The 18,965-nt window shown below is 33.8% G+C and overlaps 1 protein-coding gene and 1 long non-coding RNA gene across 3 annotated transcripts in view; one reads left to right on the top strand and one right to left on the bottom strand.

The window, feature by feature from the left end:
- The window catches only part of LOC135834710 (uncharacterized), a 194,116-nt gene that overhangs the window by 31,359 nt on the left and 143,792 nt on the right, over nucleotides 1-18,965 (top strand). The gene's annotated exons all lie outside the window — the stretch shown is intronic.
- Nucleotides 6,640-7,376, bottom strand: LOC135834708 (uncharacterized). Its single transcript, XR_010556739.1, has 2 exons — nucleotides 7,199-7,376; nucleotides 6,640-7,077 (listed from the first exon to the last, which is right to left on the bottom strand). It is a non-coding gene; the product is annotated as an uncharacterized LOC135834708 (long non-coding RNA).

Raw genomic sequence — 18,965 nt, 5'->3', positions numbered from 1 at the left:
GTTTGTCCTTCGACGTTTATTTTTCTATTTTTTAGAGAATTGTAGGTAAAACGCCAATATTCGTAGGAAATAATGAATGTCCAAAAGTATTGCGTTTCTATCGCATAAAGACATACAAAACTGCATTCAAATTCAAAATTAGTACTAAAAGACCATAAAATTAAACAAGCCACGTATGATATTAGTAACGATATAGAATAAGAATACAATGTTTTACTGGGTAAACTTTTCAAATACTCTTCTTTCGCGTTTGTTATCAAATATAAGAATACAAAAATCGACGAGGTAATTAACGCCGATGATTCTGCTGCGTTAAATCTATACGTATCGAACTCGAACATGCTTGACAACTTACTCATTTTGAATTGGATGTAAAATGTTTTTATCACTGCCGCATTGTTTGAAAATTCTTGAATCGTCACCCACACGTTCGAATTATCTTAAAAATCGCTTTTTTGAGAAGAATTTCATCAGCAAAATTAAACATTTAGATGCTTATTCGATCGACACACTCGTTGATGAAATAAATACGTAAGTATACAAGTAGGTAGATAGGAATACAACCGATCACAAGTTTATATGAAATGTGAGACAGTTTATAACTTCTGTTCAACAACTAATTTCCTCGATACTCATTCACGTCTGATTAATGTTTCAAAGATAACGTTGTTTTGCGAATGTTGAATGTATGTATCAGTTGAGTTTGGCAGGTATTATCAGAAAATGGCGCTAAAGTTTATTGAAGTAGGTATTTGCCTAGGTATATGTATGTATTTTATTTCGAGCTGTAAAATTAATCGTACACAAACAAACAAGTAGGTACACAGTATCCATACATACATTTTCATGTTAGGATTGAATTATCTTTCTATGAGTATGTATAAAAAGCACGTGCTGAATAGGGCAAAAACCTCTGTGAAATGGAGACAGTTTTCCTTTACTTACAGGAAAAAGCTGTTCAATTCATCATGAATGTGTTCTACCAGCTTTCTTTGTGAGGGCATAAAGGACCTATAGATATTAAAACTTGGGAGACCACCCTTTGAAACTCAAAAGCTTATGGGTATTGTATACCTTCAATCTTGTTTCCTTTCGCACCTTTCTTGAACAGTGTTATTACAATTCCTGTTTTGAATTCTTCAGGTGCCTTTTCTTCTTGGTACATTGGATTTAGGAATTCCAGCAGTCTTCTTTTGAATTCACCACTTGTGTATTTGTACAATTCTGTTGGTATGCCATCTTCTCCTGGAGCTTTTGCATTTTTTGCTGTTTTCAAAGCTTCTTGTACGTAGCTCTTTAAATGAAATTCTGTCTTCTGTTTCTCCAATTTCATTTTCTATCTTTGTATCTTGTGCATTTTCATCACTCCAGAGTTCTTCAAAATATTCCTTTGCATCATTGATTTTAATTTTTGGCAAACCCACTCTTTCGTTAAAATTTGTGCCAATTCTCCTTATGATCTTATACACCTTTGGCCGTAACTTGTGCGTGTCATGCTCCAGGAATGTGATGCAATTTTCCCAGCTCTCTCTTTGTAATTTCCTGCACTCAGGGCTGTTCACCGATAAACATAAACGGTATTGGTACCCGTTATTGGTATTTAGCATTCAGTACCCAAGATGGTATTGGTATTTCGGTATTTTCAATACAGATGTTGTTTTGGTATTGGTATTTTGGTATGTTATGAAATTTTGTTTCGGTATCTGGTATTGGTATTGGTATTGTACCAATATAATACCGAATAAAAAGTGTGTTTTTAGGCCAAAATTAAAGAAATTTTTCTAATTTTTTTTGTAAACTACACTTTTTTTATTTAAACACCTCGATTTGGGAGTTCAAGGTTCATCATTATCACTTAGAAGTTTTTCAATATGAGTAATTTATTAGTTATTTTTTATTTATAATTTTATAATCAATCAAAAAATTCAAAATACCACAAAATACCAATACCAAAATATATCATCAAAAATTATTTTGGTATTGGTATTTTGGTATTAATACCATTATAAAATCTTCATCGGTATTTTGTAAATCGGTACTTCGTCTGTCTAAAAATCGGTATTGGTAAAACGGTATTTGTAAATTTTTTCAAAATTTGGCGGTATCACCGGTATTGGTATTGGTATTTAAATATCGGTATACAGCCCTGCCTGCACTTTCTCTTGACTTTTGCCAACTGTTTTCGATATTCTTCACCATCAACCTCACTTTTTGAGCTCATGAATTTTCTAAATGCCTGTCTTTTCTTTTGTATGAGTTCTTGGATTTTGTTGTCCCAATTCTTTATTTGCTTTGCCCCAATTCTGCAAGGAACCATTCCTAAGCTTTCTTTTTCCGCTTTTGTCACAATGGATTTGATATTTTTCCATTCTTCTTCTATGTCCTGGCTTTTCGGTATCTCTTCGCGTACCTATGATGTTCATCCATCTTCGGTACAGCCATTGGTTGGTTGGGTCAGCTAGGGCTCTTGTGTTGATTTTCTTTTCATTTTTCCTGACTGGTATTCTTGTTGTTTTTTCATTGGCTATAAAATGGTCGATCATTGAGCTTTATCCTCTTGTATTGCTCCATGTCATCATGTGATCTTTTTTGTGTTGGTAGAATGTATTCATGATTCTTAGTCTGTTGAAAGTGCAAAAATCCACCAGTCTCTTCCCATTTGTATTCATTCCTTCTGTTCCATACATACCAGTTACTGTCCTTACACGCTTATCTCCTACCTGAGCATTCAAGTCTCCTGCTATTATCAATTTATCTTCTAGATTTACTGCTTGTACTGCCCTCTATAGTTGCTCGTAGAACTCTTCGCTTTGTTCCTCTCTTCCCTCTTCTGGTGCATATACTCTGATTATTGTAAGAAAGTCTTTTTTCAATCTCATCCTTGCTGATACAATTCTTTCATGTCATATGTTGTATGAGTCGATGGTTTAGCAGTGTTTATTATGTATGTGTAACATCACTCCGCCTGCAGCTCTAAATTTGAAATTACTCTGGAGGTACAAACCAGCATTTTTTTAGAAAAATTTGGCTAAAAATGAACCTTACATTTCCTCTTCAAATCAATTTTTGATTTTTGACAAATTTTTGAAAATTGAAAATTGACGATTTTTGGCGATTAATAAAAAAAATTAGTCGATTCCAAAATCAATAGTAACTCTTTTGAACCAAACTCCTCCTTTTTGGGGCATTTTGGAACCTCAAGCGCAATTTTAGATTTCTCCAAAAGACGAGAAAAGTGATTTGGGCAGCCATAGAATCGAGTTTTGAATTATTTTCGATTTGATTGACACTGTTATCTTTATTTGGCATTGAATAATTTTACCACTCGTGTTATTTTGCAGCCTTCAGCACTTCATTTTCTCCATAAGGTACAAAAACTGATTCGGGCAGCTCAGAACCAAGTTTCGGGTTATTATTGACCTCTTTGACAAGCGTATTCGCGTTTTGGCATCTAAATTTCATCACTTTTGGGTCATTCTGCAGCTTTCAGCGCGATTTTAGATCATTCTAGAAAGCCTGGAAATTAATTTGGGTAGCTCAAAATTGAGCTATGGCTTAAGTACATTCACAAGGTAGCTATTTAACAAATTTATCCACTCACTACGTCTTGAAATCGGCCCGAAATTCGGATAATTCTTCTGAACAGGTTGAAAATAAGTCAGTGCATGGTTTTTAGATTCTCAAATTAATTTTTGCCCCTTCTGAAGGAAATTGAAAACCATGGGAAAAATCAAAACCTCGTTGGAGGCCTCAGAACACCCTGATGTGGTAAAATTCTGATTAAGGAGTTAAATATCAGTTTCAGGACTGATTTTAATCATTTGATTATTGAATAAATAGGCATCTACATTTTTCAATGGCCTCTTTTGCCTTTTCCTAAATTCACCAGAAAATCGAAAAATGAATTTGGGCAGTTGAAATTTTGTTGCTTTTTTTAAAACAAAATCACGGTCCTGTTCAAATCCAATTTTTAAATCATTCTAAAGAGTCTTCAGCTATTTTTTTTTCAGTTTTCTGGGGATGTGGAGGGAAGAGCAGTATAAACGAACTTCGGTGCTTACAAATTGGTTATTTCTGAGTTGACAGGGTGTGCACAAAATACTCGCGAGTATTTAAATTGTTTTTTTTTCCTCAAAAATGTCTTTAGTCACAAATTTGTTGTAATAAGTACTCAGTCAATTTTTAATTTTTTTTTTGAATTTTCAGAACTTGTCTTCTGCCATTTTTATTGGTGGGAAATTTGGCTCACTGAAAAAGTTCATCCATATTCAGAATCAAATTTTGAGCAGACGAAGTTTATTTTTTTACTTTTTGGCTAGTTTTTGATTGGTATATCAAAATTTAATATTTTTGTGGAATATCAAAAAAATATATGTATTTTTGTTCGCCTGTTCAAAATTATAGGTTCTGAGTTGTTGGTGACTTGTTCTTTCAATGATCCTAATTTAATCTCAACCATACTTGACGAGCTTAAATAAAGTGTCTTTTGATTAGAAACTAGTCACTTCCAATATTGTACCACATGAATTGATTTTTTCATCACTTTTACCACCTCTGATCGCAAGATTAGACCACCAACCGGCCATTTTGAGCTTAAATTTAGTAAATCCGAACGCAAAAAACAAAAAAGTGCCTTGAAACGCGAACAAAAACGTCAGAATATCATTCGGTAAATCAGTTTTGTCATCACATTCAGAATCTATAACATCCGGACAAGAAGGCATAAACAGTATTACCAAGAAAATTATCCAAAACATATTCATCAAATACGCAATTTTCATAAAAACTATCAAGTAATTTCTTTTGACAGTAGATTGGGCACGTTCTCTCAAAGCGAAATAAATAAATACGCCAGCTTGAATAAACGCAAAAATCACGCACATCAAAATCGTCACAATTTCAAAAAAAATTATAAAACTAAGTACAGTAAGAAGGGAAACAATGATCTCACTATCGAATGAAGAATCATCCAAAAAATTTTCTTCGTTATTATTCAGAACAATTATCGTAAAATAACCAAGTGTTGATGCAGGTATTACAGGAAGAATCCATCCGAGAAAGCAATAAATCAGGTATCTTTTGGTTTGCCCTTGTGCTTCGATTTTTCGATTTTTAATCGAATTATAGGTAAAACGCCAGTATTCGTATGAAATAATTAACGTCCAGAAATACTGTGTTTGAACAGCATACGTGCATACGAGGTACAATTTGTGCGAATTAAAACACCATAAAATTATGCTAGCTAAATACGACATCAGTAGCGATATAGCGTACGAGTATAACGTTTTACTGGGTAAACTATTCAAATTTTCTTTATCAAAGCTAACGATTAAGTGTACAATTAGAAAACCTGTCGATATAATTATAGCTGATACTTGTGCTACGTTGATTTGGCGATTTTTATAATCGTCAAAAATATTAACGATGTACATTTTGAAAATTTAAATTTGAAAGTCTGTAATACCTAGAACTGCTTCTTGTTAGAGATGAGTTTATATGTTTTCTCGATGTACCTATTTGTGATGCACCAAGATGAATTTTTTGGAACCGAAACTTATCTCAAGTTGCATTGATCGTCGTGTTAGTAATTATGCAATTATTTGTTCACTTGACATTTTTTTTACTCTGAAAAGAATCCATAATCGTCAACAGTAGAATATATTTATGAACTAGAAACACAAATAAAATTATTTTTTAGTGTTTAATTCAATATTTTTTTTTTGGAAATGGTGTATGGAGCTTTCAAAAGTCAATTTTATGTGTGTGTGTTTTTTGTAAATCTGTAGAAATTGTGCAAAATTGCTCAAAAGCCCATTAAAATGGAAGTGTATCCTGAAAATTGGGGAAAACTATTCCCAAACGTACCTAAACCTAAATTTTTTCAATTTTTAATTTTTTTTTCCAATTTCACAAAGTAGGTACCTACCGAGGTATTTTCTCAAAACATAAATTTTGATAATTACCTATCGACGATTCTACGTTTTATATTTAACTAAAACACAATTTTTTCATCTTTTACTAGGGAAGAAGGAGGGATAGGAGACAGCGAAGTTTCAATCGGATCATCGCCAACACTCCCCCTAATTTTAGATTTAAACCTGTTCACTAATCCATTCAACATTGTTTTCTTGAACCCAAAAGCGAAAAACACAAACGTCCCTTGAAAGGCGAACAAATAAACCCAAATTATTTTAGATAAATGATCACTGCTATCGAAATCGATATACGTGATGAAAAATAACAGAATCCAAAATCCATTCGTCATGTAGGAGATTTTGACAAAAATCATTAAATAATTTCTCTTGATATTCGATTCGATACCTTTACTCGCCACAATACAAACAAAAAGACCGCACTGAATCAGTATGAAAATCACGGATGATAAAATAATTAAAATACGAGATATCGTAGTCACCAAAAACAGAGAAAAAAAGATTTTGCACGAAGATCTGGGTATTTCTTCATTGCGACAGCTTCGTTTGGAAATCGCATGCAAAATGCCACTAATGGTTACCAAAATGGCCGGCAAAATCCAGCCAAAAAAGCAATAAACAATATATCGTCGTGTTTGCCCGTCTACATCGACTTTTCTTTTTTTAATCGAGTTATATATGACACGCCAGTACTCGAAGGCGATAATAAAGGTCCAATAATATTTAATTTCTATGCCGTAATTACCTAAGTAAAATATTGGTTTGAAATGTTCGTGGATCATTTCACGACTAATAAGACGTAAACTTATGTATCCGATGTATGACATTAGTAATGATATCGAATACGAATACATCGTTCTGTTTGGTAAATTTTTCAGGTATTGTCGATTTGTACTTATGATTAAATAAATTACGAGGAAAATTATCGAAATAAATACCATCACTAGTTCGATATTGTGGGGTGTACGTATGTGTATGATACGAGTAATCATAGTTAGTTTTCAAATATTGATCCGTTTGCTAAGAACAATGTGAATTTATACGTCAAAATTGATGGCCAATAGGTTAATTGTTATTGAATGTTTGGTGCGAGAAATTCTGTTTTTCATACCATATGAGTGTAGATGTCTCATCCTATTATGATCTGGAAATGAAACACGACTTCAAAATACATCCATATTGCAAATTCTCATTTAAAATAATATACTTTTCAAAATGAAAATAATACCTACAGGTATATTTAGATAGGTAGGTATATTTGTTACCTGCATTAGATAGGTAAGTTATTCATTCAATGGCCTGATTGATGCTACATTCATTTTCATCGCGATAAAATAATCACAAACAATTTAATTGTCCACTTTCATAATTATCATATTCGATAGGTAAGTTTAAAAACAAGAGATAAAGAGTAGGTATCGAGAACGTACCTCTCAGAGTGGATGAAACTCGTCGAATACGATAATAATTCGAAGTGAATTGAAATATTTTAATCGTCATCGGTTACTTTAGTTTGAATATTTACGCATTAGCACATTAGATAGTATGTCAATAATTAGGCTTCTAGGTGAATTATGTACTTACCTTGAGTGAAGTACAAATATGACGGATAATTCTTTGTAAATTAATAATCTAATCTAATCGGTATTCAAATCAGAAACTTCGAAACTCTTTGTTTTTACTTGCGAGTTTTAATATGACAATATATTCTATTTATTATTTTTCTACGTTGTAGGTACCTATAGCCTATGTAGTTTTTTGCTGCACCAAGTTTGAGTGCAGGTATGATTCTTCCACTTCTATTATGCTGAAAATACTTTCCAACTAAGCACCTTAATCATTCGATTGGCAGATTATGTTAAAAATAATGCAAAATCGCGTCATTATAGGTACATACCTAGGTACCTAATTGTTTATTTCGTTTGTATAATTACCTGTAATTCTTCGAACTATCGAGATCGTATGTATTTGTGAAGTCAATTAAAATCGAACATGACTTTATAATATTTTTATTCGCAATCTCCATGTATTTTAATTCGATATCTATTATGTTTTCATATTTGCAAAAATTCAGAATTTTTGATAAGAAACCTTTTTATTGCCTACATTTTGGTTGAATTTATTCAACTTGGGAGAAATAGGGGAGGGAGGGTGTAAGTACTCCTGGCATCAAAGGGTATTCCCACATAAAGTAGGTCAAATGCTCCTGTCCTGGGATTTTGGAATTTTTGATTGAACATTGCTGGGTACCTCTAGAAAAAATTTTAGACACAACAATTTGTCCCCCACCTCACCCCCTTTGTCCACAATGACAAAAACCTGTTTTTTGTTTCAGAAAAAAATGCACTTTAACAAGTTCTGAATAAAAAAAATCTTGATTTCACCCGAAATATACATATGTACAGGAAGAATGGGTCTATCCACATGAGATTTTTCTAAATTTTTTGATCCTCTGGGACGGGATGGGGATATCAACCAATAAAAATTTGAAACCACTGTACTATCTTTGAACCCAATTCTTATACACGAGTCATAGCGCTGCCAAAAAAAGATACCCGTAGTGAAATTCTAAAACTTTGCATGTGAACCTTATAAGACCTGTAGAAGATGCAACAATTCCTCAAAAAGCTCATTTTGGACCCATTGGGCACCTCCTCCGTACCCAATTTTGAGTCTGAAAAAGGATGACAATATGGGTGTCATTTTTATATAAATCAAACCCCCTGAACATGAATATGAAGTTGGATCTACAGGTGGACCCTTCCAATGGCCCCATTTGAGGAGGGGGGTACAGTGCCCCAGAATTGAGTTTTTTTTTGTTGTAAAAAATGGTTTATTTTAATGCTTGGGTACAAAACACACAAACAAGTTATTTTACATGTATCAAAATATGATCCATAGAAACTAGTTGTTTGAGAACAAGGGTTCTTTAAATGGCCACAAAAATGATTTCCCGAGGGGGGAGCTCAGGAGCTGTACAAGTTATTATCACTGTCTTCTCAGTCACTGTCAGCTGACTCATGAACATTTTTGTCCTCATCTTCATCACTGTCTTCATTGACTGCATTAAAATTGGGACCAGGACATTTGACCCATGAGACATTTGACCCATGTTTTCATCAATTTGCCATTTTTGAAAAACAACATTAATTTCACCCATGGGACATTTCACCTACATTTTCATCAGTGTTTAGAAAATACCAATGCAACATTTGACCCATGGGACATTAGACCCACAGTTGAATATAAAAATATATTGACATTTTGCCCATGCGACATTTGACCCATGGTAATAAAAAATAGTAACATCTCACCCATGGAATATTTTGCCCGCAATTTGAGACGAAGTAGGACATTTGACCCATGCGACATTGGACCCACAGTGTAATATAAAAATAAAATGACATTTGACTCATGCGACATTCGACCCATGGTAATTAAAATGTCAGTGTTGCAATATGCCGCAGTGAAAATCAAAGATAGGTTGCAGCATATCTGCAGGTCTTAGAATTCTGTCCAGCAATCTACCATGTGCCAAGAAATAGATAATTATTGCTGCAATATGTGAACAGCAACCAATAGTTTGATTACCATTTGCACTATTGCAGCAATATCTTTTAATTTCCGACTACTGCATGCTATTAGGTTCATAATGAATACCCATTGAATGTAGCATCTATATCTTTGCAAATTAATGTGCCTCAGTTGCACATCAACTCTCACAATTTCCGGATCTTCTTTCAAGAAGGAAAGTGGAATTGTGAAGTCATCTGCCATCAACTCTGCAAGGTAAGACGCAGCCCGCTTATATTAATACTCATTGGCGAATAAGATCTTTAAATCCTTGATAGGTAGTTCAATCTGGAAAATCCCAAAGTTCATCAGAGCTTGAAGCTTGAAAGGGCTGCTGCTTATTTCTGTCCCAGTTGTTTGTTCCAACTTCAACTGCTAGAGAATTTTCACTTGACATAAGTACCTACTTACTAGCTTGAACACAAGTCAAGATGGAATCCATATCATTCATGTTGGAATTAAGTTGTACTCCAAATGCATTTATCAAATTATAGACTGTTTTGCAAATAAACTGCAGCATTTTGTAGCAGCTTGTTGTGGTACCTACTGGTTAGACATGTATGCTGCCAATTTCACGCTGATGCGCCACCTGTGATAATTGAAATTTTGACGCGCCAACATCTTATGGGCATGAAAAAAAGGTGAGGAGAATAGTCCTTGAAAATGAATTTTGAGCTTTTAAAACCCCAAATTTTGGCACCAATGTTGAATTTTTTGAAAATTTTCAATTCCATCCAGGCACACATGTTTAGGTGGTATAATGATTTGCATTTTTGAGCGATAATGCCATGTACCACCCAAGCTCTACTTTTATTGAGCCTTTCTGGAACTTACCCCTTTTGGTGAAAATCTGCTGATGATATGCAACAAAAAAATGCGGCAGGAATTTCAACACTTTCCGCCAATAGTCTTCTGCTCACTAATCTGTGCATATTTTCCAAAATCCATGAAAATTTTTTGGAACCACTGGGGATCAAACCTGGGCCCCAGAGGCCAGAGTTGATAGACAACTTCTCTACTAACCTGACCACCGGAGCATGTAATGCAACAAATGCAAATATTTCTATACTATGCAAAAACACAATACATGTGTAAACTACTGCATTTACACGTGTGTTTATCAAATACATGAGAGAATTACACCAAGAAACCTATGCTAGTAGCATATTTTGTATTTGGTTTCTTCCAACGCAAAAACAAGCCACATAATTTGAAAGTGTTGTGGGCTTAGGCAAGACAAATGCACTATGAAATATTCTTGTAGTGTATTTTTTAGCAGATTTTTCTTTCAGTGCACCAATGCTCCTTTTGAACAGCGCTTTTTCATGCATATATTCAGAATTTGTCAATGAACCATCTGGTTTTAGCATCTTTTTCAGCATATGGGCAGATTTTCCTCCAATGGGGTAACTTAAACAATTTGGGTGCCAAATCCTTTGACAAGCTTCACATTTCAATCTTCTTCCTTCAATTTCTAGGCAAATTTCTGCTTTAGGCACCTTGGAATGTTCTTCATTTTGATTGTGAACAATATGTACCTTCATCAAGAAAATGTTCATTTCAAATTGTTTGTGGCATTAGTTTTATGAGATATGGGTGTGGTCGGATTTGGAGCACTGGTTGATAATTGGTCACCTTACCCTCACACCTCTTCGTTGTTATTTTTTGACAATTCAACAGCTAGAGCAGTTTTGAAAATATTTGCAAATAAAAAATTATTTTGATCAGGAAATTGAAGCATTTTCTCTCAAATTCCTGGACCAATTAGGCCTTGATTAAATTGAGTTCTCAGAATAATTGAAGTAAGTAAAAGGCTTACTACACTGAGCTTGCAGACAATATTCCAGTTGCAGGTCAAAGCCAATTCTTGAAGATCAGCTACACAGTCTGCAATTGTTTCATTTGGTTTTTAGAACTGTAGATAATAATTTGTGTTGCTTATGGTACTGATCATACCTACTTGGTTGAGGAGCAAGGTGCTGTTCGAGCAGAGCAACTAAATCGGCATAGGTATACCTATATTTTCTCTCGATGACTTACTGAAGCACAAATCGCACCTTCGGAGTAGTAAGGTTACATCTAAAAAAATTGATTTTGACATTTTTGGGGGTTTGTATAACTCCTACAAAAATCCTCTCTTTTTTTGAGTAAATTTCATACCTACCTACGCACAAAGTCTTAAAAAATAGTTTCAATAGTTTTGAACGTCTCTCAACTTTTTCTAAAAAGGCGCCCTGATTACTGGAATCGGTCTTCTCATCGTCGTCACTGAAATCTCATGAGAAAAATTTTCTGGAACCAATTGAAAATCTATTTGTAGCAACAGAATATTCAAAAAAGGAAACAAATTTTATTTATAAAAATTCAAATTCTTATAAGCTTATTATCTAAGTAAGTAGGTATCTGCCTACCTTTGGCACACTCTTAAAAGAAATAAACTTTTGGTAGGTACGTAGATATCTAATTGTGAATATTTGGGTACTTAGTGGGGACCTGCACTTAAAAATTAATTACCTATAAAGATGTTCCAAGAACAGGGCTCCGATGTTTCATTTTGCTTGGTGAACAATGAAGTTGAGGGTACATATCAATATCATAACATACGATATATATTTTTCATCCATCATTTTCACGAATTGCACGATTATCGCGAGCACACCAGCCAGATATTATGAGCTTAAATTTCGCCAATCCAAAAGCAAAAAATATAAACGTGCCCTGAAACGCGAATGAAAATGCCCAAATATCGTCTGGTAAACTGGTCTCACTGTCTCCAGTGGTAGAATCAGAATTTGAACGCATAAACATGGTTAAAAAAAATATTACCCAGAATCCATTCATCAAGTACGCGATTTTAATAAAAACAATCAAGTAATTTCTTTTCACTGTAGATTGTACATTATCTCGCACCGTCGCGAAGTAAATAAATACACCTGCTTGGATGAACACAAAAATTACGCAAATTAAAACCGTCACAATTTGAACCAAAAATACAACGAACAGCGTTAAAATAAGAAACACCATGATGATAAAATCGTCAGATGATTCGTTGAAATTCAAAACGGTTTTTTCATTATTGTACTTTGATAAAATAATCGAAATGAAGCCAAGTGTGAATACTGGTATCCCAGGTAGGACCCATCCTACGAAGCAATAAATTATATATTTTTTTGTTTGCCCTTCTGTATTGATTTTGCGATTCTTGAGAGAATTGTAGGTAAAACGCCAGTATTCGTATGAGATAATAAATGTCCAAAAATATTGCGTTTCAGCTGCATATATACAGACGAGCTGCAATTTGTACGATTTGTAACACCATAAAATTAAGCTGGCTAAATACGATATTAATAACGATATAGAATACGAATATAGGGTTTTATTCGGTAAACTGCTCAAATTCTTCTTATTGGCACCGATGATTAAGTATAAAATGAGAAAAACTGTTGAGATAATTAAAGCTGATATACCGGCTGAGTTAAATTTTAGATTTTTAAAATAAGATACGGATATGGCGGTTGTGTTTTCTTCGTCAGAATCAGAATCATTACTGCTGAACATTTTGAAAGTTTCAATTTGAAGATTAGAAGGAAATTAAAGTTCTTCCTTGTTTCTTATCAGATACTTTGTTTCTTAATTTTTCTCGATGGTTTTCGCGATTTCAAGTCAAGCGTTTCCAAATTGAACTAATCATTGTCTATTTACTTATACAGGTAATCACAGATCTGAAAATTAGGTTGTAGGTACCTACTTATTGAACATGAATTCATCCGATGAGCAGATTCATAAAGTAGGTTAACATAACAACTACGAGTTATACGACAGTGAATAAAATATTCGGCGAATTTTCATCGTAACACGAACTATCCGAATCATTTTTTTGTGGTAATGAGAAATCGAATACTTAATAAGAATAATTTTGGCTTTGAAAAAAAAACTAATTGAGCAAATCGCGATGTTGATGTGAAACTGACGGCGCCATTCGCTGTAGAAGTGTTTGCCTTCTACGATAAATTTCATTTTTGAAAAATAATCAAGAAGGTGATGTGAAAGTAGCTTCAAGTATGTACTACCTACCTAGATACAGATTATGTCAACGATTTAAACGTCAACTAGTCATTTCTGAGTGTCTATTGCGAAAGTATAATGACAAATGGTACTCTCTTCTTGAAATATGATTCTCCCTTTCTCTCCCTCGTGCTTCAATTTGTATTTTTTGAAAATTATTAGATACTGCATTTAATAGGGTGAACGACTCGTAGAATAGATTAAATTTGGGTTCGAACCGTTTTAAGCAGTTTTGGAGCCTCCAGGTGATTTTTGAACATTGAAATTTCTTGAAAATTTTACCAACCTAAGATGGAAATCTAACTGTGTTTACTGCAAGAGGCGGTTTCATGCCATGATTCTGAAGCCTGCAACGACACAAGTTTCCAAAGAAAACGATATTCTGGAATTTCCAAAATATTGGTAGAGGCTCCAGATCAGCTTGAAATCACATCCAGGTGTTGAAATCAAGATCTTCATTGGTTAAAATTTTATGGAAATTTCAAGTTTCAAAAATCTAGTGAATGCTCCAGTACTGCTCAAAACGACTTGAAACCGTCTTCAATCGATTTGGTAGGTCGAAAATAGAGAACATACCAAATTTTAGTTTGCCAGGTCAATTTGGTAACATTTTGATTTTGACGGATTTTTGGCCCAAATTCAATTTTTTAAAAATTCACCAAATATTTTTGCACCTTATTTCGATCTGTAGCTTTGTCCAGTTCCAAATTTTTTGCATTAGTTGAATAAAATACGTTGGAAATACTTACAAAGGAGGGGGAGGGGGTGAGAATAAGAATTTCATTTCATTACGAAAAAATTTTAGGCACAAATCCCCAAAAATAATAAAGTTAGATAGGTAAGTATTCAAAGTTTGAAGAATTTTCCTTGTATTGCCCTAAATCGTGAAAACAAGAAGAACTGCTGATTCACGTCATAAAAATCCAAGTTCAGAATTGGTACTCATTCAGCTCATATTGTAACTCGTCGCATTATAAAAGTTTTGGGAGGAATTTTGGGTAGTTGTAAATTGATGAAAGTAGATTTATCGTATTTAACTACATACCTATGAGTATTATGCACCTAAGTAAATAAAAACTAGTTTTTTGAGAACAAGGGTTCTTTAAATGGTCAAAAAAAAGTATTCCCCTGGGGGAAACTGCACAAGTCATCATCACTGTCTTCTTGATCAATGTCAGCTAACTCATGAAGCATGAACATTTTTGTCTCATCTTCATCGCTGTTTTCAGTGACTGCACTAACATCATGTATGTTCCCTATTAGTGGTGTTAAGTATCGTCGAAAAAAGGTATCGATTAGTATCGAATGATTCTCCAAAAGTATTGATAAGTATCGATACTATCGATACCCCCAATTTTTCACATTTTTGCCGGTGTTTTTTTTTTTTACTATGGGCCATGGCCCAGAGGAAAAAACGAAAAATACAGTGACAATTTGACAACAGCTGGAATTTCACAAAAATTTGAACAGTTTTTGGTATTTTTGTTTTTTTCATGCTTTTACTCGCATTTTGAGGAAGTTTTAACCATATTTTGCACCATTTTTGCTAAATTTTAACGAAATTTTGTATTCGATACTCGCTCAAAAAGTATCGATAAGTATCGAATACAGCCAAGTATCGATACTATCGATACTATCGATATTTTTTGACACCACTATTCCCTATTGACAAAAATTATGCGATAGCATGCTAAAACGCATGTTTTTATGCATACCACAAGCATGAGTAAATTTGGACTTTTTTCAAAAAAAGCATACGATTCAGCCTGCGAATATCATGTGTAAAAGAGATGTTAAAGCATGTAAAATGAAATGAAAATCGAAAAATTTTTTGCCCTGGGTGGGGATCTAACCAGGGGCCAGCAGTTTCTATTTTTCCTCATTACCTAACCCACTCGGCCGCTTCGCTGCTTGCAAAGAGTGGAGTTATTTCCCCATAAATGTTTGCACTTTCTGGACTTGGGAGAACAATTTAAAAATTTAATAAGTTCACAACTCATAAGCATTTATGCGGAAATAACTCCACTTTTATTTTACATGCTTTAACATTACTTTTAAGCATGCTATTCGCAGGCTGAATCGCATGTTTTTTTTTGTTGAAAAAAGTCCAAATTCACGCATTACACATCTACACACCTGTTTTTATGCATAATTTTGTCAATAGGGTTCCTAATCAAAGAGATGTTGCAGCATCTCTGCTGGTCTTTAAATTCTGTTTACCAAATTTGATATGTGCGAAGAAATAGATAATTGCTACAATATGTGAACAGCAACTAATAGTTTGATTACCATTTGCACAATTGCAGCAGTAGGCTATCTTTTAATTCCTAACAACTGCATGTGATTAAGTTCATAAAATTGAATATAGCATCTACAGTTATCTTTGCAAATTAATATGCCTTGATTGCACTCTCACAATTTCCATATTTTTCGTTTCAAGAAGGAAAGTGGGATTGTGAAGTCATCTGCCATAAACTGCAAGGTAAGAGACACCCTGCTTGAGTTGATAACTACCAGTGAATAAGATCTTTAAATCCTTGTAAGGTAGTTCTGGAAAATTCCAAAGTTCATCAGAACTAAAAGCTTGAAAGGGTTGCTGCTTTCTGTCCCAGTTGTTTGTTTCAACTTCAACTGCTAGAAAATTTTCATTTGACATGCGTACATACCTACTTACTTAGCTTGAATGCAAGTTAAAATGGAATCCATAATATTGTTTATGTCAGAATCAAGTTGTACTCCAAATGCATTTATCAAATAACGGGCTATTTTGCAAGAAACTGCAGCATTTTGTAACAGCTTGTTGTGAAACTGGTGGTGTACCTACCTGTACAACAATTGTTGACATCAACATTTACATCGACTAAGTTTTTTTCCAACATGATGATGGAAAAGTGACCAATACGTTATTCAATAGGAATCTCCTATCCGTAAAGAAGCCAGGTTAATGAAAATTTTCGAAATTTTCTCATTGTTTCTTATACCTTGACATGTGATGTGGACAGGTTGATGTAAAATTTGATGCTTGAAATTTACATCCACAACTATGTGGACCAATTTTTCAGAATTAAAATTTCTGTTTCAGTGTTTACAAGTTCAGTAAACATTTAAAAATATGATCATTGTTTGAAAGGAGAAAAAATTTTTTATGGCCTTGATAAAATTATTCGCTTTCCCATAGTTCGGAGTTGTCGATGTTATGTCGATGTGGAAGTCGATCATCCACAAATACATCGACACTAACATCGACCAAATTTTCGAAGATTTCTCAAATTTGAAAAATTAAGTTGATATTGTGGATGTACATATGTGACGCAGCACAACAAAATTGACCTTCGGACTGAAAAAATTATTTTTCACTTTTTGACGGATTTTTGGTCCTCGGATATTCAAAAATCATTTAAAACCACCCAGAAGTCCCTATGATTTGCATAGCTCCATATACATGGTAATCCAGTCAGAAGTGTGCTCATTTTTTTGATTTTTTTGATTTTTTAAAAATTGTTTCATTATTTTAACTTTTAAATCGACCTGGAGGCGAAACAAAGCGTTCTACGAGAAAAATACGTGGAGCAAAGTTGTAGAGAATTAAATTTCCAAAAACCTATAAGAAGTTTATTTTTCTCCAAAATGCATAGTTTTTCCGTTTTTCTCAAAAAACAAAAACTTCATGATGATTACCATAAAATTTCTGTTTTTTGAGAAAAACGGAAAAACTATGCATTTTGGAGAAAAATAAACCTCTTGTAGGTTTTTGGAAATTTAATTCTCTACAACTTTGCTCGACGTATTTTTCTCGTAGAACGCTTTGTTTCGCCTCCAGATTGATTTCAAAATTGAAAATAATGAAAAAATTTAAAAAAAATTGAAAAAATGAGCGCAATCATGACTGAGCCCCCTGTATCAATGTAAATAACCATTTTATCCAGTGATATTCACACAAAACCGGCAAGAAACGTTATCCAAGACTATGTTTAGCTCAGTTTAGCCGGAGAACGTGATTAGAACGCAAGCGCTTCCGCTAAATGAGCAGAACTGGACTGAAAACTTTAACCCCCCATAACTCAAAAACTTGTTTTCAGTTCGAAGGTCGATTTTGTCGTGCCGCGTCACATATTTGTTGAGGTCGAATTTCACATCAACATTAACATCGACATGTTGTCGACATGAAAATGTATTAGTTTAGTACTCTTAGATAACCTATTGCACCTTTCAGTATAAAGAGTTTAATGTTCAACTATACTGAATATGGACTTTCTGTCTGTACTTCTCTGGTGGCCATTATAGTGATGTTGATATTTAGAAAAATTTTATATCGATATATCACGATATTTTTCCAACAGATATCGATATATCGCCGATATATCGATATCTTCAATATTGCCTTGAAAGTACCTATTTTTCCCATTTGTATACTCAGTCATTTAAGTTTAATTGTGAATTAACAACTGCAAAAAATTTGGTACGACAAAAAGTGTTTTTATAGATTTTTAAAAAAGTAAGAAAATTTTTTTTTGAAAAAATTTTAAAAATTTCTTTCTAATTTCAATTTTTACTCATATTTTTGGCTGTTTTCATGCATTTTTTCCTCAATTTTTGACGATACGATATATCGTCGATATTGATTTTTCATATCGATATGTCGATATTGGATCTCATATCGATATATCGTTTAAGATATCGATATATCAACACCACTAGGTGGCCTCCGCGTCGATGCTGCTTTTGCTTTCAGCATGAGCAATGGCCATCTAAGTGTGTAAGAGAAAACAATTTTTGGAAAAAATTTCAATTTTGGAACTAAAATTTAACAATTTTGCTTAGCTGGAGGTCGACGTAAATTTTGATGCCAATGTCGATCCATCCACATCCGTCACATTTGGATCCCACATGTTAATGTAAATTTTGACCCTGTGTCGAGCCAATTGTCGACATAAATGCCAATCAACATTGGTCGACAATTACATCAACAATTGGCTCGACACAGAGTTGAAATTCACATCGACATGTGGCATCCAAAAGTGACGGATGTGGATGGGTCGACATTCACATCGAAATTACCATGGTCATTTTTGTATGGGTAATATGTAACTTAAATTTTTGAGCAACAATGCCATGTACTGTGTGAGCCCTGATTATAATTATTGTCTGGAGCTTGACTTGAACAATTGATACTCTTTCTGAGGTGTTTGGCTGCAATTTTTTGAAAATGACGTCTTTTGTTCAATAATTTGATTCACAGATGTAGAAGCTGCTGAGTTTTGAACAGTTGGACTTTAGTAATGGGAAGGTGACTGATTAATCAATTGCCTTATATTTGTTGAATTTCTCGGCCCAAATTTACCTAGAGAAGTCGACAATAGCTCAAAATCATGACCATACTATCTTAGTTTCACC

Source organism: Planococcus citri, chromosome 2 (genome assembly GCF_950023065.1).
Source record: "Planococcus citri chromosome 2, ihPlaCitr1.1, whole genome shotgun sequence".
Classification (NCBI taxonomy): domain Eukaryota; kingdom Metazoa; phylum Arthropoda; class Insecta; order Hemiptera; family Pseudococcidae; genus Planococcus; species Planococcus citri.
This window is presented reverse-complemented; position numbering and strand designations above follow the sequence as displayed.